Source organism: Anser cygnoides, chromosome 1 (genome assembly GCF_040182565.1).
Source record: "Anser cygnoides isolate HZ-2024a breed goose chromosome 1, Taihu_goose_T2T_genome, whole genome shotgun sequence".
In the NCBI taxonomy this organism is placed as follows: domain Eukaryota; kingdom Metazoa; phylum Chordata; class Aves; order Anseriformes; family Anatidae; genus Anser; species Anser cygnoides.
In genome coordinates, this window is record NC_089873.1 from 25,787,981 (window position 1) to 25,797,050 (window position 9,070).

Genomic DNA, 9,070 nt, shown 5'->3' on the forward strand with positions numbered 1-9,070 from the left:
GGGTAAAATATATGTCAGACATGATTTAACTTTTACGCTGTGTCTCAAAGAGCAATGCATACAGATGCCATAATGCAGCAGACAGAAAATATCTGCAGAATTCATAGTCTATAATTCAGTCATACCATTCCTTCATGTATTCATTCTATATTTAGAAGAAAGCTTGGCTAAACTGAACAAAATGATTTGAAATATAATAAATAAATAAATAAATAAACAAACAAACAAATAAATAAGGAGTTTAGTTAAGGCCCTGAATCATACCTTGGGCCTTAAGTTCTCCAGTTTTAAAGCACTGAAAAAGGTAAATAAGAAGGGAATCTCAGTCTCAGCAGTAAAGGAACTTGTCTGGAAATATGATTTTCAAAGACAGCTGCAAAATTGCTCAACGAAACTAATCCATAGGGAGTAATACTGAAAGGGACATGGTCAGTCTGTGGCCAGTGTAACCATGCATAACACAGACTCCACCAGGGTGGTTACAGAGAGGACACAATAAATTTGCACAATCTTGGAAAGCCTGAACCTTTCCAATTTCAAACCAGGTTACTTTTCTCCTTTAAGAGTATATAGATTAAAAAAAAAAAAAAAAAAAAGGGTAAAAAGTTAGTTTACAATTAGTAGCCTCCAGATTCAAATAATATGAAGATCTCCACAGAAAAACATTCGTCCTCTTCTCTTAAGCTTCTTACTTCAGGCCATCTAAAACCCTAATATCCTTATCTATCTACTTATGAAAAGTCATCTGCTCAGCGGAATTACAAAATTGTTGCTCAGTGGAATGATGAAATCTTTGCTCAACTGGGGTGATATCAGATAGAATAGATACATAATGTTAGCTGAAGAAAATAAGAAAAGGTTTGTATCCTTTATATTTGGTGCTGCTTTAATTAACATGGGTGATATTGCTAAAGATTTTGAAATTGTGGTGAACCGGTAGAAAATGTAGATGAACAAATCAAATTGGATAAAACTAATGCTTTTTCTTTTTCAGGAGTTCCCATTTTGATTTTTCATACCTAAGTCTTTGTAATGGACTTTGGCAATTTTTGGAGATCTATATATAAATAAAAAATATGATGCTTTATACTATAAATATATATATTTATGTATGTTTCATTAGCAGATCTTTCTCTGCAGATATCTGTTCTAATAGATAACAGATTGTATGGTAATATGATTTATCAGCCAAAATAAAATAAAGAATAGTGTTTTGTTTTTTTTTGACTTCACAGTTTTTGACTTCTTTTTTTTTGTTTTGTTTTGTTTTAATTTTCACTCTATAGCATACTCGTAGCATGGCAATCTTTCAAGATGTATCCAAATTTTATAATTTTAGATACAGTCCTTTTTCTCTGCATTCCAGGAAATGTAGGGTTTGGATGTCAGCCACCTTCCTCTGTTCCTGCAAAAGCTTCACAACGATCAATGGCTCCTTGCCTAATTAGTCCCATCTCTCTTATACTGCAAATCCTTTCTAAACTGCTTTGTTACTAGATTGGTCCTGCTATTTAGTACCTTATGTAGAGGATACACAAAGAGGGGTAGTACAGCCCTGACTGAGAGCAACTGGAATTTTATTCTACCCAATTTCAATAAATGGTTTCTGTTCTAGCAAAGCTTCCACCATTTTAAATCTGAGCAGCTTTATAGGAATCCTATATGAAAGAGACGAATATGTGCAAAAATATAGTTAATAGAAACAATGTGTCATTCACTGGCACAAATGACTATAGAACATTTTTCAGAAGTTAGTAGATTGAATAGTTATTATCTTGTATTACAAATTACTTCCTTTGTCCATCCAGCTCTTAGCAGAGGGAGAAGTGGCAGACTGGCATGGAGCTGGTAACTCTTCAAACCTGAGAATATCTGGAGAGATGCCTGAAGGGGCACTTTTTATGCCAGTAATTGCTAATAGCCCCTGTACCACAGTTCAGAGCAGGAAATATAAACCTTCTTTCATGTTAATGATTGCTTTATAATTGCATAAACTGCAATGAGAAAGCAGTCCTTTATAGCAAGAAACTTCTCCAGCTTAGGGAGGAAATGAAATGTTTGTGGCTGTCCTCATGGTAATGCTGCAGTGAATGTTGAATCCAAACTTCCAATAGGAAGAAAGGATGAAATAGAATGTTGAGGAGTCTTTCTACTAAAGTGAAACATTACTCATATGATTGTTTGCATGAACTTAATTAAAAAATATTAAACTGAAAATAAATAAATAAATAAATAAATAAATAAAGCCAGCCTTTTTTCATTATGGCTAAGACCAGTTTTCTTCCTGTGTAAATAAATAAGGGTGTAAAACTAAGAAGTTAACAAGTCCTGAGAAATTTGTTAATTAGACTAGATGTTGGGGTATCAGTACTAACAGCCATAAAATCAAGAAGTTAAAATTGAAAATCACATCAAATTTATCAGTCTTTATGATTTATATGCATCCAAAAATATATTAATCATAGAATCATAGAATATCCTGAGTTGGAAGGGACCCACAAGGATCAAGACCAACTCCTGCCTCCACACAGATCTACCCAAAAATCAGATTTCAGACCATATGACTAAGTGCACAGTCCAAACGCTTCTTAAACTCCAACAGGCTTGATGCCGTGACTAAGTCCCTAGGGAGCGAGTTCCAGTGGGTGACCACTCTCTCAGTGAAGAACCGTTTCCTGTGTTCCAGCCTGAACCTCCCCTGTCACATCTTGGCTCCATTCCGTTGGCTCCTATTGCTGGTCAACAGAGAAAATAGATCGGTGCCTGCCCCTCTGCTCCCCCTTGTGAGGAAGCTATAGACCATGATGAAGTCTCCCCTCAGCCTCCTCTTTTCCAGGCTGAACAAACCAAATGACCTCAGCTGTTTCTCTTATGTCTTCCACTCTAGGCCCTTCACCATCTTTGTAGCTCTTCTCTGGACACTCTCCAATAGTTTCACGTCCTTTTTGTACTGTGGTGCCCAAAACTACACACAGTAGTCAAGGTGAGGCTGCACCAATGCAGAGTAGATACAGAGACAAACTAGACTTACTCATTATTTAGCTTCTTCAGAAACTTAAACAAATGTTTTATTGATAGATGAACAAAAGTTCACCTCGGTGTCAATTTTCAGCATAAGTTATTCTGTCACAAATTATGAGGCTAAGTCAGCAGAGGGCTTGCGGAAAATTGTTGCCACCAAGCTAAAAGAAGTATGCTTCAATAACATCCTTCTTGCTTCATAAAGAGACTGTACTTTTGTTTACCAGTTAAAAACATTTTCTATTGTTCATAAATAAAATAGCAAGAAAATATCTAACTTGAATTACAACTTACTTAAAGCAAGGAAAAAAATCATCACAGTATCAGATCTTCAGTTTCCTTCTGGTAGTGTATGTAGCATTACACAGTCATTGGAAAGAACTGCTATGCAACATAACATAAAACAGCCTCAAGACTGCAGCAATTACAGTCTAGATATTTGATGCACACCATATGAATTAAAAGGAAAAACAAACAAAAAAAAAAAACACTGTTAAATCTAATTCACATTAAAGCAATAGAAAGCAGAGGGATGAAACACTGGGCAGTAGGAATATTTCTCTGGAGAGATCTTATAGAGGCCTTTCAGTACTTCCAGAAAGATGGTGAGGGACTCTTTGTCAGACAGTGCGGCAATAAGACAAGTGGTAATCGTTTTAAATCAAAAGAGGGGAGGTTTAGATATTAGGAGGAAATTCTTCCCTCAGAGGGTGGTGAGACACTGGACCAGCTTGCCCAGGGAAGCTGTGGATGTCCCATCCCTGGAAACATTCAAGGCCAGGTTGGATGGGTCTTTGAGCAACCTGGTCTAGTGGAGGGTGTCCCTGCCCATGGTAAGGGGTTGGGATTAAATGATCCTTAAGGTCCCTTTCAACACAAACTATTCTCTGATTCTCTGAATCTGTAAACAGTGCTCTGTTAAAAGTGACAACCTGAAGCAATTTTTATAGCTCAAGGTTCCAGAATCAATGAGAGATCTGCCATGGCTTAAAGTCTGTTTGTGTTTTCTTTCCTTCTTCTCTCTTTGCCTCAGCCTCAGCAAATCAGTCATGTAAGTTACAATGAGTTTGGTCACCCAGTTTTATTTGTTATGCTGAATGGAAGTGTTGTCTAGATGGCACATCAACCCTTCCAAACCCATGCCGTAACCCTCTAATTAATCCTCCAGTTCTAGCAATTAGAACAGAAGATAATATATAGATAAGATAACATGGACATTTTTTTTTGAGTATTTCTGTGTGCAGCGTAACTGATGATGTCTGGTTTCCCTCCTGTCTCTGACATCTAAGAAAGGTTGATCTCATTAGCATCTTTCACAAGGATTAATAATAAGAGTGTCTTTTCTCCATCCACTTGCCAGTTCTCATAAAATTATAAAAACTGCTTATCTTTAGGCTCTTTACCCCTCTAAAATAATGTTCCAGAATTACTGTGAGTTTGACAGACAGACTGACATGGGAAATGATTGCATTCACTCAATTACTTGGAAATTTACTCAATTACCTAGAAAACCAGGCTACAAATTGCCATCTCTCCTTATTTTGATATGTTAATTCAGAGAGATTCTAGCCAACTTACTATGGAAAATAGAGATCTGGACATACTCGGAACAGCAGAAGGGTTGTTCTTGCCTGGTTGCCACGTCCCTGTTTTGCAGCAGAAGATTACAATAAAGAATGAAAGTCAGTAATAAAACCTTCTGCAGCCTTTCCACAGCTACTAACACACACACCCCAAAACCAAACCAAACCAAAACAAACAAACAAACAAAAAGTAGCCATCTGATCAAGCTACTACTAACCAGAGCTAAGTCAGCAGCTGCTCCTGAACAATAGCTCTTTGGTGACATATCCTGTTTAGACACTAGTCAGTGTCTAAAACATTTTAGCTTGTGGGGATCTCAGGGAAAATAATAAAAATAGACTTGTTTGGACACGTGTTTATGGGCAGCTATTTATGGATGGTTTAAAAGAACGTTAATGGAGGTTTAAAAGAACATTATAGAATCATAGAAACATTAAGGTTGGAAAAGACCCCCAAGATTATCTGGTCCAAATATCCCCCTACCACCAACATCACCCACTAAACTATGTACCTAAACACCATGTCCTACCTTTTCTTAAACACCCCCAGGGATGGTGACTCCACCACCTCCCTGGGCAACCTGTTTCAATGCCTGACTACTCTTTCTGAGAAGAAATGTCTCCTAATTTCCAACCTAAACCTCCACTGGAGCAACTTGAAGCCATTCAGGTTATTCATTATCACAATAATACTAACAAGAGGAGAGTAGTTATCAGTCACTGGAAAGAAAAGAAAAAAAAAGAAAAAAAAAAAGAAAAAAAGACCCTTAATTTGTAAAGGACCTGTTAATTTTTGTGGCATGGCCAGAAAGTCAGAAAGTCATCCACTAAGGGATGCTATGGAAGTGAACCTTTGCACGACAACTGTGTAATATGCTTAAACATTAGTAAAAAACTGTGCCTATGGGAATCTGTTAATTCATGCAAATTCTTATATAATGGCGATTTTTCTGGCTTTCCTCAAACTGGCAGAGACAGGCATGTAATAACTTCAGGTGAGCATGAAAAAGAGATTACAGAAGAGAAATTGACAAACAAGGTAATAACTGTATTTTCCCCTATTTTCCACTATATAACAATTAAATATACTTGTGTCATTAATATTGTCATGACAACAAAGTATCTATATTGTTTCATTTTGCATGATATTGTTGCTTTATGTTTACACTGCATGTCACTGTTAAGTAAAATTGAACTTCATGAACTTTGGTTAGGGATAAAGCTCAATATTCCCAGGATAAAAGCTATCCCTGATCTCTGTAACTTAGAGAACTGAGAGAACAGAAGTTTTAAGAAACAGTTTTTCTAGTCTATGAAAATTTCTATTCTATTTATTTCTATTCTGTGAAAATATTCAAGAAACTCCACAGTTATGTTCTTTCCTATTTCTTCCTGCCGTATCATTTTGTGGTTGAAACCCTGGGGCAATTTTTTGTATTTTTCAAGTGTTACATTTTCAGTGACATGTCATAAATGTTTAAGTGCATTCAGACCCTGAAGACTAGAGAACAAATGAGACAGCTCTAAATATGCTAACGATTCAAACTCTTTGCAAGGAATTAGGAACCTAATTCTGAGCTAGCGATGCACACTTCCTAAAAAGTACTATGCTCCTAATGAAATTAATGACATCTAAGAATGTTGAGCACCTCACAAGAATAAGTTCTTATTTACCACCCATGAAAATGCTAGAATGGGTCATAATTATTAAAATAAATCCCTTGTTTGTCATTCCTATTAACTTTAGTACCATCAGGCAAAGGTCCAATTTGAATTATCTGTGTTTCCTTATGCTGCCACATGGGTAAAATTACAGCTCTGAGTGCAACTGCCTAAGTGTAAATGGATTTTCTTAGTCAGCGTCAAGATGTATTGATCCATGATAAACTGTATAAATAATAGATGTTAATGTTTCAGTCATTGAATTAATGTAACACCAGACAAAATATTTCTCTTTTTAACTAATAAAGTATTAAAAGAGCTAAACAAAGGATAAAATTTCTGACATTTTAGTATTTAAAATGCAATAAAAACAATCCAAAATTATAATTACAGAAAAAAAAAGGTTGTTAAACAAATTAATAATAGCAAACTTACTAGAATTAATTTACCATATATGAAAATTCACAATGAGCAGCGTTCATATTCTGCATGCAATATTAGGAAAATTCAGCAAGGATTGATTTTACTGTTGCAAGCCAATTCACTTCAGCTTTATACAGACTGTTGTGAGTCTGATTAAATACACTGAAGTGAACAGATTTACTTAGATTTAAACTTGTGTAACTGGAAGAAGAATTTTAGTACCTACACTTTTGTTGGAGTATCATGAAAAACTGTAATTTCAAAAGTAGAACTAATTATTATTATCATTTGTACCACTGAAGAAATCTTGCTACTATGAAAGAAATACTTTTTCTACTATAAATAATCTTCTTTGCTCTTGTCTTTATTAAAAATAACAAACGGCAGTAAGGATTTTTTTTTTCTCCCCAAGATATAAAAGCAGAACAAAATTATGCTTTTTCTTTCCTCTGAACTCATAATCTTCTATTACGTTTCATCACATACAAAAACCTTAAATATAGTGTTTGGGTAAATGCACTCAGCCTTCCAGGAAATAACAAAATACAATGTTATGTTTGAAAAAGGTATATTTTGCCATTTGCTTTGGTGCAATGTAAATATCATGATGGTAAGAAGAATAGAAATGACATAAGGAAAAAGTTGTACATGCATGCACTCATACAGAAGTAAGAAAATTCTATGCTTGTGTCATTTTAATTTTGATCTAAGAAAGTTTTCTGTAGCTGAGTGTATATTTCATGTTAAAAAAAGTAAAGATAAGTTACTTCTATTTCTTTCTGATTTTCTTTGTTTTGTTTGTTTGGTTGGTTGCTTTGGTTTGTACTGTATGTGCAGTTGACAAGCTGGTAGTTTTTCAAATAAAGGAATTTATGGTTGGTAGTAGAACTGGAAATATATATATATATTTTCCACTTCACTGGCTGACCAGAGAAATTGAAAAGAAAACAAACAAACTGTTGTATGTTGAGCCAAAGCTAAAATTCATGGATTGCGCCACTGAAATAAAAAAATGAAAACCATATATATATATTTATATATAAATTTATATATATATTATATACATTTATAATATATAACATATAATATACAATTATATAATATATAATTATATAAAATTATATATATATTTATATATAACAATCATATTATAAAGTGCATTTGCATTAATTTTTAGATTTTCCTGTTTTTGGTACTTAACAAAGCAAAATGTCATTTCAAAACAATAAAGGTATGTCGCCTAGAAATGTCAAAGCAGTTTCAGCCTTCTCCTTTCAGCCAAAATTATTAAATGCTCTTGAACTAAAGGCACTTACAGATTTTCTCTTTGAAAAACTATTTGCAGAAGAAAAAAAGATGATGAAACCCAGATTTACTACATAAAGTAGATTTTTCAGAACACATTATTAATTACCTTAGTCTGTGATATAGGTTTCTCTGATAAAATTTACCGTTATAACCTCTATTTTTTTTTGAGCCTGCAGTGACTGCTAGTGTACCATTTCGTATACCTGTGAGTTCCGTGAGCTTTGGCAGGGTTTTGTGTGGGCATGGGAATACAGAGTTCTTACTGAAGGACAAAAGCCTTATTTTAAAATTCATGATTCTTCAGGTGAAGACCCATCCATAAACACGAACTTGACCACAGTGTGTGTTGTCTTAAGAAAGGGACCTACAGGGTATATCAACCAACTGGGAAAACCATAGTTATTCAAAGCAAGATGTGCATTCTTAACTTGCAGCTTTATGCCATATATGATCAGTTAAGTCTATAATTATGAAGACTAGCATTTTTTTAGGCATTGATCCTCACAGTAATCTTTACTTTTTTAATGTTATACTCTTGAACAAGCGTTTTGACTTTGAAGAGCCATCCTGCATATCTACATCATTTTAAGAATGGTTATGTGAAAACTTACTTGTGTCTTGGATGCTGTTTACTTCTATTTTTATACCGTTTTTTTGTCTGTTTGTTTGTTTCATATTTTACAGTACATCTAATATATACACTAACCTAATAAGGGTTATGATTATACTCCTGTTACTCTTACTCCTTGACATAAAATCTTTCTCCTACTGTGTAAGTAAGATTAATTTGTAATTTTATATGCTTACTTACATCTCCCACAGTGATCGAAATAGGCTAAATATGTAGAGTCAAATACAATTCGAGCCTAAATTGTAAAAATTGAACACATTTGTCCATATGCTGCTTCCTCCAGCTCATGATATGCCAGTATCTATCAGAAAAAAATTACCTTGCTTTATTGCTCAGAAAAAGAAGTATGACAGAAAAAGCTGGTTTACTAGTATAAATTGTAAAGAGCAGTTTTAATTACTAGTGGCAATAAGAAATCCTAATAATATTTAGCACTGTGTAT